The sequence below is a fragment of the Zootoca vivipara genome, chromosome 3 (assembly GCF_963506605.1).
Source record: "Zootoca vivipara chromosome 3, rZooViv1.1, whole genome shotgun sequence".
NCBI classification, from domain to species: Eukaryota; Metazoa; Chordata; class Lepidosauria; order Squamata; family Lacertidae; genus Zootoca; species Zootoca vivipara.
The window spans coordinates 16,118,267-16,133,930 of NC_083278.1; positions in this window are offsets into that span (position 1 = coordinate 16,118,267).

A 15,664-nucleotide genomic window follows, 5' to 3' on the forward strand; every position below is an offset into this window, starting at 1 on the left:
CCTAAACATTAGGGTTTTTTTTAAAGAAAAAAAGCACTGCCTGTATGTACTTTTCCTGGTTTATTTGGCTGTTTTGTAACACAAGAAAATCTTTAATAAAAACCAAGAACTGAGTTTGTAGTGAAGCAAACCTGCAACTTGATTTAAGTGTGCACATTCAACAGTAATTGCCATTAACAGGCTCTGAACTCCCCCCCTCCATGCACAACCACACACCGTATGTGTAGACAGGAACCGTTTTCAAGCGTCCTCGCGAGGGAAGCATTCTAAATCCAAGAGGGGTTTTCTAGACTTCTTTCGCAGAGAACAAAGGTATGAACACATTTCTTAAGAACCGGAGAGGGGAAGAGAACCGGAGAAGTTTGCCACTGTGGGTTTTGTCTTCATTAATTCCACCCCCACCCCGGCTGTGGAATTTTTACTGTATTACAGTAACCCATTAGTGTGAAATCATCTCTTTTTCTCCAGCCCTTGGCTAGTGTTCATGCAGAGCAGGACTGGCAAGGAGGGATGCTGGGTTGCACTACTTTGCTGAGTATGTGGTCCGGTTTGTCAGCAAAAGTGTCGGAGAGTAATTAATTGCACGCAGAAGTTTTGCTGGGAAAATATATTCTCGCTAGTCCTAGTGGTGGAAGGAGTTGAAGAACCTGCAGGAGGAGAACAGGCAGGTTGGCTTAGTTGTGTTGTGTTGTGTTGTGTTGTGTTGTGTTGTGTGTGTGTGTTTGCAGACATTCTTGGTGCAAGCACTTTTATTCTTGTTTTAAAAAGCTGGCATGGTGTGTGTGTGTGTGTGTGTGTGTGTGTGTGTGTGTGTGTTTGCTTGAGGGGGGGGGAATCTGGAGCAATCTTGCAGCCAGTACGTTTTCAGGAAACAAATAGTATCTTGGTGGTGTGTGTGTGATTTAATGGGAAAACGTCACGGATGGAATGATCCCTGCCATTTGCTCACTCCCTTGCACACTGTGGTTGCTTTTAGTTAGAATTGATCGTTCCCGGGTGAAATACATTAGAAGAAAGGCATCATTAACTTAGGAATGACCCTAAGAAAGTATGTTTTGGGTGGGCGTACTTGTCGGGTGTCAATTCTCTTGCAAAATTCCAGAGCTTATAAGATTTTAGCAGTGTCCTTTATGAAGAGCAAAAGACTTCAAAGTGAGGGTCTAATGGGCAGGGATTGCCAAAGGACCAGTAGATAACTCTGAATGCGCTGCGGTGTTTTACATTTATAATCCACTTTTCCTCCAAGTAGCTCATGGTGGCGTGAACTCCTCCTTCCGCCACCCACTTTGTCCTCACAGCAACCCTGTGAGGTGGGGAAGGCTGAGAGGCTGAGAGACTGTTCCAAGGCCACCCAGTGAACTTCATGGCTGGGTGGGGATTTGAACCCTGCTCTCCCAGATCTGAGCCCAACTGTTGGGCCGTACTGGGTCTCACGATAGGATTTCATGATATCTTGTGATTTGCCTTCCAGGCATTTGTGGCGAGATACAGTCCAGTCTTGTGTGTACTTACTCAAAAGTTCTCAAAGGAAATGGGCCAAAACTACATTCTGGCTAGATGGCACTGCTCAAGATGCTGTGTGACAAGGGCTGGTGGACTGATCAGCTTTTTTGTCCTCAGCTGGAAGGATGTGTGTAGGGTTTACTCCTTCGCCATTTCTTCTCTTGAACATATCCCCACACGGCAGCTGAGATTTAGTACCAGAGTTTACCTTTCCCTGGTTAGGCTGCCTTCCCAGGTGGACAAGCCCCATCTGCCCCTCTTCTCTCTCCAGCACATGCAGAAACCTCCTAACCATAGCTGCCAAGTCTCCCGTTTTCCCTGGGAAATCCCTGTTTTTCCAGCTGTTCCTAGCTGAAAAAACGGATTTTTTTTTGTTTCCCCCCGGTTTATTCTGGCACGACGGCCATTTTGAAACTGGGCGGAGCATGCTCAGAAGCGACTTTTGATGCTGCTCTGCCCAGTTCCAAAATGGCTGCAGTGTGACTTCTGGCGTGGCGGCCATTTTGGAACTGGGCAAAGCAGCATCAAAAGTCACTTCTGAGCATGCTCCGCCCAGTTCCAAAATGGCGGCAGCGCTACTTCCGGCCTGCTATTTCCGGCCCGGTCCCTTATTTCTCTGACAGCAAATTGATAACTCACTGAGGGTTTGAGGCCCACTGACTACCCCCACTTGGTTTTGACTTATTTTGTACATACGAGAATAATAAAAGATGGTGATCTGGCAGATCTTGCTGAAATTGTTCCTGTTGCTGGCCATGTGAAATTTTTGACTGATAAGGTTGTTTTTTTTTTAAAGTGAGGTTATGTGTAAGGAAGTATTTTTGCTGAATCAGACAAACTTCCATGCAACTCAGTATTGTTTACAACAGTGTTTCCCAAACTTGGGTCTCCAGCTGTTTTTGGACTACAACTCCCACCAACCCTAGCTAGCAGGACCAGTGGTCAGCGATGATGGGAATCATAGTCCAAAAGCAGGTGGAGAACCAAGTTTGGGAAACCCCTATTTGCACAGGTGGAGAGCAGCTCTCTAGTTTTCAGACACAACGTCTTTCACTATCTGAAATTGAACCTGGGACCTTCTGATTGCAAGGCAGATGCTCCAACCACTGAGCCATATAGCCTCTTCCTTTCTCCTTTTCTTGCTGTATTCATAGTTGTCTAAACAGGGTATCTGTAATCCTTAGCAATAAGCAACAAAGAGGTTTCCAGTCTGCAAAACCAGGACTTCCCCTCGAAACAGTAGGAAGGCTTAAGAAACAAGAATGCCTGGTTAAAATTAAAAGTAATTCTCTGGAGGCAAATTTATAAACCAGAGGTCAGAATTTGTCCTGCCTTGACCCTGTGGAGAGGCCGAGTAGTCCTATATCAGGGAACATTCCCACACTGACTGTTCCAAGGACATGTCAGCATGGAAGAAGGAAAAGCACATTTGGAAGCCCGGGCGAATAATTGGCATTTGGCCCTCAAGGTAATCCTAATTATTGAACTAAGTCTTCCAGAGCAGTGAAAAGTAATAATGGCCAATTCAATGTCACTTAGAAAATGCTGTAATATGGGGTTGGTCGGTTTCTTGGCCATGATCCAGACCTCATAGAAAACAACGAATAAGACAAGAGAGCTTCGCAAGTTTCTGCTTCTGCTGAGCATGGTAACCGATGATATGATGGCTCCTCAAAACGGAAATCGATGTTTGAAACCTAACCACATTTCCCCTCCCCTGACATCTTTATTTAAAAAGTACATAATTATATGCACACTAAATATGTTGAGATGTAAGAGAAAAAGAGAAACAGCACCCGTATTGAATGGAAAGTAATGGGGGGGGAGGGGGAGAAATACCCACAGCTGTATACTTTACAAAGTTGCTATTGTACTTCACCAGATCTTAATCTATTACAGTATTTGTAAGAATGGATTCCAAACATCGTTGAATTTGTCCATGGCAAGTCTGCGTTTATATGTTGTGAGTTTGTATAAGTCTTCAATCCAATCGTAGAAGCATTTTTTATTTTTCCAATTCATCTGTATCAGTCTTTTTGCTATGGTAAGGGTACAGAGAGTCTACTCGTGTTGTCCTTTTGTAAGGTTCCATGTGCTGGATATATAATTCAAAAGGATATTTTGCTCTGTGAATGTAAGGTTGTTCTGTACAGTTCTGTTGATAGTTTCAGTTACCTTCGGCCAAAAAACTTTCAATATAGGACAACGAAAAAAACATATGTTTTAGAGAAGCATTATCCCTATTGCATCTCCAACAGTTAGATACCTTAGATAGCCTTTTTTAAACAAACGTAATGAGGTCCAGTATATTCTAAATATTATTTTTTGTTTCATGAGCCTCAATTTAAGGTCCAGAGATGCCCTTGTTATGGCACTCACTTAAAGCAGTTTCCCACTGTGTGGTCGAAACTGAGATCTCTAATTCTTTATTCCATTCCTCCCCCAATACCTGTATATCAAATTGGTTTGCTAGTAACAAAGATTTATATATGTCGATGGCTGGTTTTTTTGTTGCGTAAGAATTAATCAACTGCTTCAATATCTCTGGGGTCTCTGAGGCTGTAAAAGCTGCTGGTCCGTAGATGGTGGTTAGCAAGTGTTTTATCTGGAGATATTGCCATTGAGCATTTGTAGGTAATCTGTATTTGTCTCTTAAGACAGAATATATATAAAATTCATCCTCTTCGTTTATCAGGTGATCTAACGATAATATACCCAAATTCATCCACCTTTTCCATATGACCTTTAAAGCCCTAAACGGCCTCGCTCCAGTATACCTGAAGGAGCGTCTCCACCCCCATCATTCTGCCCGGACACTGAGGTCCAGCGCCGAGGGCCTTCTGGCGGTTCCCTCATTGCGAGAAGTCAAGTTACAGGGAACCAGGCAGAGGGCCTTCTCGGTAGTGGCACCCACCCTGTGGAATGCCCTCCCACTAGAGGTCAAAGAGAACAACAATTACCAGACCTTTAGAAGGCATCTCAAGGCAGCCCTGTTTAGGGAAGCCTTTAATGTTTAATGGATTTCTGTATTTTAATATTTTGTTGGAAGCCGCCCAGAGTGGCTGGGGGAACCCAGCCAGATGGGCGGGGTATAAATAATAAATTGTTGTTGTTGTTTAGTCGTTTAGTCGTGTCCGACTCTTCGTGACCCCATGGACCATAGCACGCCAGGCACACCCTTCCAGTCAGGATTCAGGCCTCATCATGGGACTGAAACTGCCTTGGTCGCACTGGTCGATGATCTCCGGCGGGCTAGGGACAAAGGTAAGAGCTGTTTCCTTGTTCTGCTGGATCTCTCAGCGGCTTTTGACACCATCGACCATAACATCCTTCTGGACCATCTAGAGGGCTTGGGAGCTGGGGGCACTGTCATGCAGTGGTTCCGCTCCTTCCTCCTGGGCCGTGTTCAGAAAGTGGTGGTGGGGAATGAGTGTTCAGACTCCTGGGCTCTCACTTGTGGGGTGCCTCAGGGTTCTGTCCTCTCCCCCATGCTTTTTAACATCTATATGCAGCCGCTGGGAGAGATCATCAGGGGGTTTGGGCTGGGTGTCCATCAGTATGCTGATGATACCCAGCTCTACCTCTCTTTTAAATCAGAACCAGTGAAGGCGATGAAGGTCCTGTGTGAGTGCTTGGAGGCGGTTGGAGGATGGATGGCGGCTAACAGATTGAGATTGAATCCTGACAAGACAGAAGTACTGTTTGTGGGGGACAGGAGGCAGGCGGGTGTGGAGGACTCCCTGGTCCTGAATGGGGTAACTGTGCCCCTGAAAGACCAGGTGCGCAGCCTGGGAGTCATTTTAGACTCACAGCTGTCCATGGAGGCACTGGTCAACTCTGTGTCTAAGGCAGCTGTTTATCAGCTCCATCTGGTATGCAGGCTGAGTCCCTACCTGCCCACTGACTGTCTCTCCAGAGTGGTGCATGCTCTAGTTATCTCTCGCTTGGACTACTGCAATGCGCTCTACGTGGGGCTACCTTTGAAGGTGACCCGGAAACTACAACTAATCCAGAATGCGGCAGCTAGACTGGTGACTGGGAGCGGCCGCCGAGACCACATAACACCGGTCCTGAAAGACTTACATTGGCTCCCAGTATGTTTCCGAGCACAATTCAAAGTGTTGGTGTTGACCTTTAAAGCCCTAAATGGCCTCGGTCCGGTATACCTGAAGGAGCATCTCCACCCCCATCATTCTGCCCGGACACTGAGGTCCAGCTCCGAGGGCCTTCTGGCGGTTCCCTCACTACGAGAAGCCAAGTTACAGGGAACCAGGCAGAGGGCCTTCTCGGTAGTGGCACCCACCCTGTGGAATGCCCTCCCACTAGAGGTCAAAGAGAACAACAATTACCAGACCTTTAGAAGGCATCTCAAGGCAGCCCTGTTTAGGGAAGCTTTTAATGTTTGATGGATTTCTGTATTTTAATGTTTGATGGATTTCTGTATTTTAGAATTTCTGTTTTGTTGGAAGCCGCCCAGAGTGGCTGGGGGAACCCGGCCAGATGGGCGGGGTATAAATAATAAATTATTATTATTATTATTATTTTTTATTATTATTATTATTATTCCACTGCCTCCTGCAGTTTGGTCAAACTCATGTTCGTAGCTTTGAGAACACTGTCCAACCATCTCGTCCTCTGTCGTCCCCTTCTCCTAGTGCCCTCAATCTTTCCCTACATTATTATTATTATTATTATTATTATTATTATTATTATTATTATTTCCTGATTTTTAAAGGCGGGTTTCCCCACAAAGTCATTTTGTCGTGGGAGAAAAGGTCAAATTTATATTTTTTTTGACATGTGCCATATCGTTTGAACAGATGTTATTGTTTCAATAGCATCTTGAGTATGAATGTGTTTAGACCCAAGTGCTGCTCATCTTTCTAGAGGTGTTATATAGGAATATTCCAAAGCAGTCCAATTTGTGTGGTGGAGTGACCCTCTCCGTCCCTGCCTTCAACGAAGGGGTGTCTCTGTTGTTTCTGCAGTCTGTGCTGTTTAAATCTCACTATCCCAGAAGGGCCTATTGAAGCTTTGTGTGCTCAGCAACATTGCGACATCAGTCTTCTTGAATGCATCAGCTGGCCAGGCCAGGAGGTGATGCTGACAAAAGGTACAGATATTCCCAGTTGCTCTATAACTGTTTAGCATCTTGCTGCACTAGCTTCACCTCAGCCATTGCTTCTGTTTCTGGCTGCAGTTTTAGAGAATATTTCTCATCCTGCCATGGGACCGAGCCATTGTGGTGCTGTTGGTTAGAGTGTCGGACGAGGGCTGGAGAGACCCAGGTTCAAAACCACACCGAGCCATGAAATTTGCTGGGTTGCCTGGGGTCAGTCAGAGTCTCTCAGCTTAACCTACTTCACCGGGTTGTTGTGAGGAGAAAGTCGTGGATGCCACCTGGAGATTCGTGGAGGAAAGGTGGATCGCAATTGGAATGAATCAATAAAGCTGTGAAAAATACTAGATAGGTTCAAAAACTGAAATTCTAATTTTGCTTTGTGAGACTTGCAAGTGAAACAGGAAAGACAGAAGTTACTTTTTAAAACAACAACGTATCTTTATTGGAATCTTCCATACAGAGGAAGTTGACATACATGGCAAGAGGCCCTCGAAAGAGGAATGAAATGTATGAAAATAATATGCAACGTATGTAGGTACACAAAACCATTTTGTATGGAATGAGTTGCTATTTTTGTTGTTGCTGCATTTCCCCCTTAATTGTTTTGTAACTAACTCCATATCTGAGCTACTATATGATATTGTGATTTTTGAAAGCACACACACACCATGATTCGCGATATATTGCCAGGTCAGAAATTATGACGCTGATATCACGGTGTGGACTTCAAACCGGTTTTGAACGATAGATTACCCAGCCCTATTGTTTCCCTTCCATTGTTTCCTTTGAGGTCTGCCAGATTCTTCTCCTTGCTTTCTACTGTTCCTTCCTCTTTCGCATCTGCATTTGCCCTTTCCTCTCATGCTTCACTTTCCTGCCCTCTAAACACTGGGAGCGTTGGAAGCAACTCGTCTTTGCAGAGCCTGCAGTGGTTCTGTACAGTACCGGTATACTTTGGGGGCAAGCTCAGGGGAAGGGCCAGAGGTGACAAACGGCAAGAGAAATTCTGCCACATCGCTTGCATGTGCCAAACGCAACATCCTTTCCCCCCAGTACTCCAATTTGTAACTTACTCTACATGGGGCTGCCCTTGAAACTGACCCAGAAACCCCAACGGGTGCAGAATGCTGTGGCAAGACTCCTCACAGGGTCCTCGCCACAGGATCACATTCACCCAGTGCTATACCAGCTGCACTGGCTCCCGGTGGAGTACAGGATCAGGTTTATGGTGCTGGTATTAACCTTTAAAGCCCTATATGGCCTAGGACCCTCGAACCTACGGGACTGCCCCACGGAGGACCTTATGGTGTACATCCTAAAGATTCCAGGCCCCAGAGAGATCAGACTGGCCTCGGCAGAGCCAGGGCCTTCTCGGCCGTGGCCCCGGCCTGGTGGAACACTCTTTCACAAGGGACTAGGGCCCTGCGGGATTTGACATCTTTTCGCAGGGCCTGCAAGACGGAGCTGTTCCGCCAGGCCTTTGGTCGGGGTTCAGCCTGACTCATTTTCACCTTGTATAAGAACAAGCACGAAGGAGATTTCCAGCCCGCCCACAGGTGCTTGTAATATCAGTGGAAACAGTTGGTAGCTGCCTTCAATTTTAACCTGAAGATTGCCACTTGTCCAGTTTTAATTCTAATTTTAATTTGTTTGAATTAATTGTGGGATGTATCTTAATTTATTGATCACTTGTTTTATGCATTGTCTTACTTGTGTGATGTTAGCTGCTCTGAGTCCAGTCCACCTGGGGAGGGCGGGATATAAATAAAATTTATTATTATTATTATTGGTCTTACATGATAGTAGGCCGTTAAAGCGCATGGAAACGAGTGACTCCGGTTTAGTTAGCTCTAGAGAGGCTTGCATCTCGGTGCAAAAAGATTCCTGTTAATGGGCCACTTGACCTGCGGATCCGACAGCTTATTGCAAAGTCCATTATCAGCCTTATTGATATTGTGCTATGTTTTATCTTCACTGAGAAAACAAACACACACACACACACCCAGCTAAACCCTATTAAAACGTCCTGAACTGTCTGTACTGTTCACTGCCGTCACTTCAGCACAGTACCAGACTATTACATGATGCATCCATTGCAGTGGTTTATTATTATTATTATTACTACTTCCAAATCGATGACAGCATGCCACAAGGCACCCAAGCAATTATGTGGCTCCTGAATCTAGCTTAGTAGACCTTTGATTCCTGGTTCCTGGTTCCTGTGGTTTGGCCTTTTCAAGAAAGAAAGAAAGAAAGAAAGAAAGAAAGAAAGAAAGAAAGAAAGAAAGAAAGAAAGAACGAGCAGCATACCATTTACACTCAGTTATGCAACCGAGCTGCGGATGCGGTGTGTGGATTGAAAGGGCTGCTTGCCTATCAGCATTCGGCTGGTGTAGAACCAACCTATGCCGACTGGCTGTACGCAGAGCATGCAATGTCAGAGTACAAGGTGCTGTTATTCTGCACTGGCAGAGGGGGTGAGGCGAGGCGAAGCGCTCTCAGTGAATCAAAAGGGGGAAGAGATATACCCAAAGCACCAGGTATTAAAGGAGTCTCCTTCATTTCATTTCATTTCTTGAATTTCTTGAATTTATATACCGCCCTATACCCGGAGGCCTCAGGGCGGTTCACAAAAAAGATCACAATACGGTATATAAAATAAAAATACAGTAAAAATCTAATACCCCCCCCCCAAAGAGCCAAATTTTAAAGGGTATAGGATGTTGATTAGGTCAGCCGAAGGCCTGGTTAAAAAGGAACATTTTTGCCTGGCTCCTAAAGGTGTCTAATGAAGGTGCCAGGCAAATTTCCCTGGGGAGAGCATCCCACAGACGGGGAGCCACTGCAGAGAAGGCCCCGTTCTTGTGTTCAGTGGCGGAGCATGAAGCTCCACCACCGGGGGAAGAGAGCAGGCGCGCTGCCCCCAGGGACATGGCACGCGTTCTGGGGGCAGGGTGGGGCACGCATTTGGGGGGCGGGGTGCACAGTGCGAGCGGGGGGCAACTGCGATGGCGCCTTCACCGCCCCCATCTTCCTACGCTACTGCTTGTGTTGCCACCCTCTCGACCTCTCGAGGAGGAGGCACACGAAGAAGGGACTCAGAAGATGATCTCAGGGTCTATGTTTGGTTTACAGAAGCTTATGGGTTGCTAGTTATTTAAATCAGTAGTCTTCTGCTAATCACTCTCGCATCTATAATGTGGAGGGGAGTGGCGCCATAGATTCATGTCAAATCAAGCAACATTTGAAATTCACCAGGTGCAAGATACATTTTGCACCTGGCTGTCGGCCACTTGCGACCAAGTGAAGATACCCAGGTGTCAGGATGGCGCCTGACGTCTCCACCATCTGGAAGTGCTATGCCTGGGGATCACTGGATCTTGACTGTTTTTACACACTAGCAACACATCCTGTAGAATTCCCCCTGTGATATTTCATCTGCACAATCAGAACGATTTTCAGGAAGCAGAAAGTCGTATGGAAAAATGCAACTTTTGAGCTGTTACAGTCACCAAACAGAATGCCTAATTGCCATTTTTGGGGCTCTAATTTTCAAATGATGGATTGACCGTGATTGATTCTCAGTTAAACATCTGGCTAGTTCAGATGGCAAACCTGAGCTAGGTTAAGAGGCTTGAGAACTTAAAGAAGAAAAACCACCTGATCCAGGGACAGTCCACACATATATTGGCCTATTCCGACCCCTCTTTTTCTTAATGGTGACACGGACCATTCATAACATAAGAATATTCTTTACAAATGTGAGCAGGGCAGTGGGGTGGGGTAAGTGAAGGCAATTCACTATAATGTCATTCACCGCTCCTACTCAGGCTGCACAGAAAAAGCATTTTAGTTCCTGAAATGCATTCCGATTGTGCAGATAAAATATAACTGATAGAATTCTACAGGATGTGCTGCTAGTACGTGAAAACAGTTGATGTCAGGTGCAAAATGCGCCTGGTGCCTGGCTAATTTTGAACTCCGACTGTAATATGAAAAGGTGGTTGGTTTTCAGATACGTTCCTTTTTTCCACTATGTGTGGGGGGGAATCATATTCTTTTTTTAAAAAAAAAATCCCAGAGAGGGATTTCCCCTGGTAGAAATCCCAGAGAGGTTTGAAAAGAGGTGGGGGTGGGGTGGGATTGAGGCTCTGTCTGGGTTTCTCAGTGCTGTGCTGGATCTCCCCAGCCTTATAGTTTGATGCTCTAACTCGGGGCGGCAATTTTTTTTAGCCGCAGGCCAGTTCACTGTCCCTCAGACCTTGTGGCGCGGTGGCGATGTGGCACTGGGCTGGGGGAGCTGGAAGAAGAGGCGAGGGGGGGGCAAGTAGTCCTCCCCACCCCCAGTCCCACTCGCTGCGCTTACCTTCCCTGGGGCCGCCGCCGCCACTGCCATCGCTGCTTCTCGTGGGTAGGCAGAGCGAGCTCGTCTTCTCTGCTGTCTGGCCCACAGGAGCACCAGGGCGGTGAAGGGAAGATGAACGGCTTGAGAGGGCTGGCTCCGGAGAGGGGCTGCTTAAAATGGCGCTCAGCCAGCTTAGCCCAGCCCCTTTCCTCCTCTAGGCAGGGCGGGGAGAAGCTAGGAGGAGGGAGGGAGGAGGCACCGCCGTGGTGTGTATGAGGGAGAGGGGGGGAAATGGAATGGTGCAGGGGGGGGAATGGCGCTGCCTGAATGAACAGAATCCCCATGCCTATCCATGGACAGTCCGCAGGCCGGATCCTGAAGGCAATTGGGCCTGATCCGGCCCACGGCCCTTAGTTTGCCGACCCCTGCTCTAAATTATAAGCCCAACTGACAGTTAATTACACACGGAGCCTTATTGCTTTGAAGAAGAAAAGTAGGCTGGTGTTTAGTCATTTAGTCATGTCCCACTCTTCGTGACCCCATGGACCAGAGCACGCCAGGCACTCCTGTCTTCCACTTTGGGGTAAAACATACCCTATTTATCAGGCTTTTAGTTGTTGTTTTTTAATTGGCTTTGGTGTATCCTGAGTGAAACTAAACAGGATTATAAATTGGGCTTGGGCTATGAAAATGACCACTCTAGTAATTGGCTTTCCTAGCACCGTAAAATATATGGCACAGACAATATATAGCGCTTTCAGTTTTAACTATAGGAGTTGCTTTTTGGAGTGTGTGTGGGGGGGGGAGTTGATTGCACATAAACTGCTGCTGGGTTTATTGATTCTTTAGAAGTTAATTATAGGGTGAAACCCCCTAAATTTGCTGCATCGGTTACAGACGTGTCGGCGGCATATTTGATGTAGAAGAGAGTGGCGGTTACAGTTGTGCAGAACGATTCTCAAAAGTTAGTGATCACAGCCTTCTAAACAACACGCATGGCTGTCTTGTGCAAAGTAACTCTTGGGAGCCGTTCAGGAGATGGTTTTGTAACATCAAGTCTGTGCACAGTGAGAACACAAGCATGTCTTGGACTCCTCAGCACGGCTCCCCTCACAGAACTACAGTTCCCCGAGAGTGATTTAGCAGCCAACCCCTCTTTGTACGGAACTCCAGAAACTGTACTTCTGTGAGGAGAATCGGGGTCTCCTAGCTGATCTCAGCACCCTCAACAAATTACAGCTCCATAAATCTTCGGGGGAAGCCATGACTGTTTAAAGGGATATCATAGCGAATGTCCCGTGTGAGTGTTTGGAGGTGGTTAGAGGATGGATGGCGGCTAACAGATTGAGGTTGAATCCCGACAAGACAAAGTACTGGTTTGGGGGCACGGCGAGTGGACGGGTGTGGGGGACTCCCTGGTCCTGAATGGGCTAACTGTCTCCCTGAAGGACCAGGTGCGCAGCCTGGGAGTCATTCTGGACTCACAGCCATCCATGGAGGCGCAGGTCAATTCTGTGTCCAGGGCAGCTGTCTACCAGCTCCATCCGGTACGCAGGTTGAGACCCTACCTGTCCGCAGACTGTCTCGCCAGAGTAGTGCATGCTCTGGTTATCTCCTGCTTGGACTACTGCAATGCTCTCTGCATGGGGCTACCTTTGAAGGTGACTCGGAAACTACAAATTACCCAGAATGCATCAGCTAGACTGGTGACTGGGAATGGCCACCAGGACCATATAACACCGGTCCGAAAGGATCTACACTGGTTCCCAGTACGTTTCCGAGCACAATTCAAAGTGTTGCTAGCAAAATGCATCCTTAGGATGTTCTGTTCCTTGCTGGTAGTGGGAACAGCTGCTCCTTCAAATTCCATTGCCCTGACTGTAATTTGGTAAATAAATCTTCGCAAAAGCATCCTAAGCTTAGTACTCTTTTCTCAGGAAGCGATCAGATGTTCCAGGGAAAGTCTTGCACGAAATACACCCTGTGAAGCTTTTCAGTGGAATCTCTCTCCAAATGGTTAAAGCAGAAGCAAAACAAACAAACAAACAAACCAGCGCCCTGCCGAAAAACTGCAGCCTATGTATGTAAAGGAATACCTCTTTGTTCGTTTGTTTTAAGCCAGCTTTGGTTGGATAAGTAAGCACACAGCCCATTCCTTGAGGGCAGAAAGTTTGCCGGCTCTTAATTGAAACGGCTTGTTCAATAAAAGGTTATCACATCTCCTCTCTCTGTAACAAAATAAAATCAATCCAATAATGACAAGTGTTGCAGAATGGACGTGAGTGAATGCTGCTTGACATTAGCCCACGAGGAACCTGGGTGCAAATCTATTGTAGACAAAGCATTTCACTACGGTATTCCTTGCAGTCTTCAGCAATTAATTGGCCCAAATGGACGTAGCGTATATTGATGGGGATGCTTAAATCTTGTGATGGGTCATTATGGCAAGAAAGCTGTAAACTTGGACTTGCTGGTCTTCCAGGTATTGTTAGACTCCAATTCACATCAGCCAGCATGGCCACTGGTTAGGGATGATGGGAGTTGTCTTCAGTGTGGGCGGAAGGTGGCTTTTTAAGTACCTGGAAGCCATCAGTTCAAGCCCTGCTTGGTGTAAATTGTGTTCCTGAGCTATTTACTCTTCATGAAAAGATGCCTGTAAATGAAAGGATTGTGTCTAATCTTTTTCTCTCTCTGCAAAACCCTTCTTCGTCCCATTGGTTTCAATGGGAGCAGTTTAAATGAGTGGCTTTAACAGCCCGATCCTATTAATGTTTACTTGGGAGTAAACCCCACGGGAACCATTGGCGCTTACTCTGACATGAACACAGGTAAGACTGGGCTGCAAGTCTCCCATTGAACTTAAAGGTATTTAAAATGCTTAATTAATCCAGCTTGTTGTCGTCGATGGTGATGGTGTTGTTCTATGTTGTCCAGTGTGGTGTAGTGGTTAAGAGTGGTAGACTTGTCATCTGGGGAACCGGGTTCACATCTCCGCTCCTCCACATCCAGCTGCTGGGTGACCTTGGGCTAGTCACACTTCTTTGAAGTCTCTCAGCCCCACTCACCTCACAGAGTGTTTGTTATGGGGGAGGAAGGGAAAGGAGATTGTTAAGGCTTGCTTTAAAAATGAAGCCCTATCTTCTTCTTAATTCTTAACATTTCATTTTTAAACAAATTTAGGAAAAAATATATGAGGAGTTATGCTACTGAACTGACCCTCCATAGGAAAAAAGTGTGTGTAGTCTGCATTTATTAAACAAATCCGGCATCATTTATTTTTCAGAGTTTTGTGCTGGGTATTATTATTATTAATTTATCTTTGCCCTCTTTCTCAGCAGTAACCCAAGGTTGTAATTTTAAGCATTGGGCTAGGCATAGCTGCCAAGTTTTCCCTTTTCTCGCGAGGAAGCCTATTCAGCATAAGGGGAAATCCCTTTAAAAAGGGGATAACTTGGCAGCTATGGGCTCGGGTGGTGGTGGGGTGGAAGCTGAGAGCTTTTTCTATGCTTAAAGCATAAGGGGATGTTTAGATATAAGCAGCAGAAAAAGTATTGCAGCTGTCCCTTATACCAACAGCAAACCCGTCCTCAAAGTGTGGATCCTTATGTAGCCAAAAACATCACCATCCATACACAACAGGGAGTATCGGCAGGCTTGAGGGGATCCCAAGGTTTGCAGAAGTACAAAAGTGGGGAAATTAAAAAATGAGAATGAAAAACCCCATCCCTCCCTCCCCCCAATAAACCCCATGTAGCCCAGTAGTGGATTGAGCTTACTCATGGACAAGAGAATCCTTGTAGTTGGAGTGGGGATGGAAAACTGGGTGATAGAACAGAATATTCTGGAAGAAGGCTTAGTTAGCTGGCTGGAACCCTGAATGGGAGCACCACGTACTGCAACAATTTGTTGCAGTTCCCCCTTGTTTTTTGTTTGTTTGTTTGTTTGTTTCTGTTACAGGCCTTTGAAAGAAATGCTATCGCACATCCAGTCAGTTAAAAAGGGCCCTGCAAAACAAATTCTGTATTTTATCCATTTCCAGTAATTTTCTTTCAGAAAACTACAGATGTAACATAGGCTGATGAGGGTTGAGATCTTATAGATGTGACATGGATTAATTCTGAGAGATGCTCTTGGGAAGGTAATTTATGTCAAGTGTTATCTCTGGGATCTTGGAGCACCTGAGAGGGAAACATAATCAACTCACATGTAATTCTTCGTAGGGGTGGGCTTGGTTTTTGCAAAAATCTGAGGGGGTTCTGTCGCCATTTCAGAAGACCAAAGCTTTGCAAATGCCTGCACATTTTCTCACAGACTTGTGACATGTTGGCTCTCACTATAACGAACACATAAAATAAGCGACTTTTGCTTATACCAAATGACTTAAAGCCATTTCTCCCATCGGTTAAATTCTCCTTTGTTGACTTAAAGATATAAAAGCTGTTGTTTATGTGAACGCATCTTAGACATTTTAAGAATCACAAGTATATTAATTTATGGCATTTTCCAATATACGCTGGGTTTTTAAACCTGCAGACATGCACTTTCCAAATTCAAACACTTTCAATTTTATGGGATCAATCTTTCACTCTTGGGGTGGAAATTAAAGCTAATGGCCCATATACAAATGCAATGAACAGTGTTATGCAGGCTATTCTATCCTACATTTCCCCCTGTCTATTTTACTGCTTACCAAT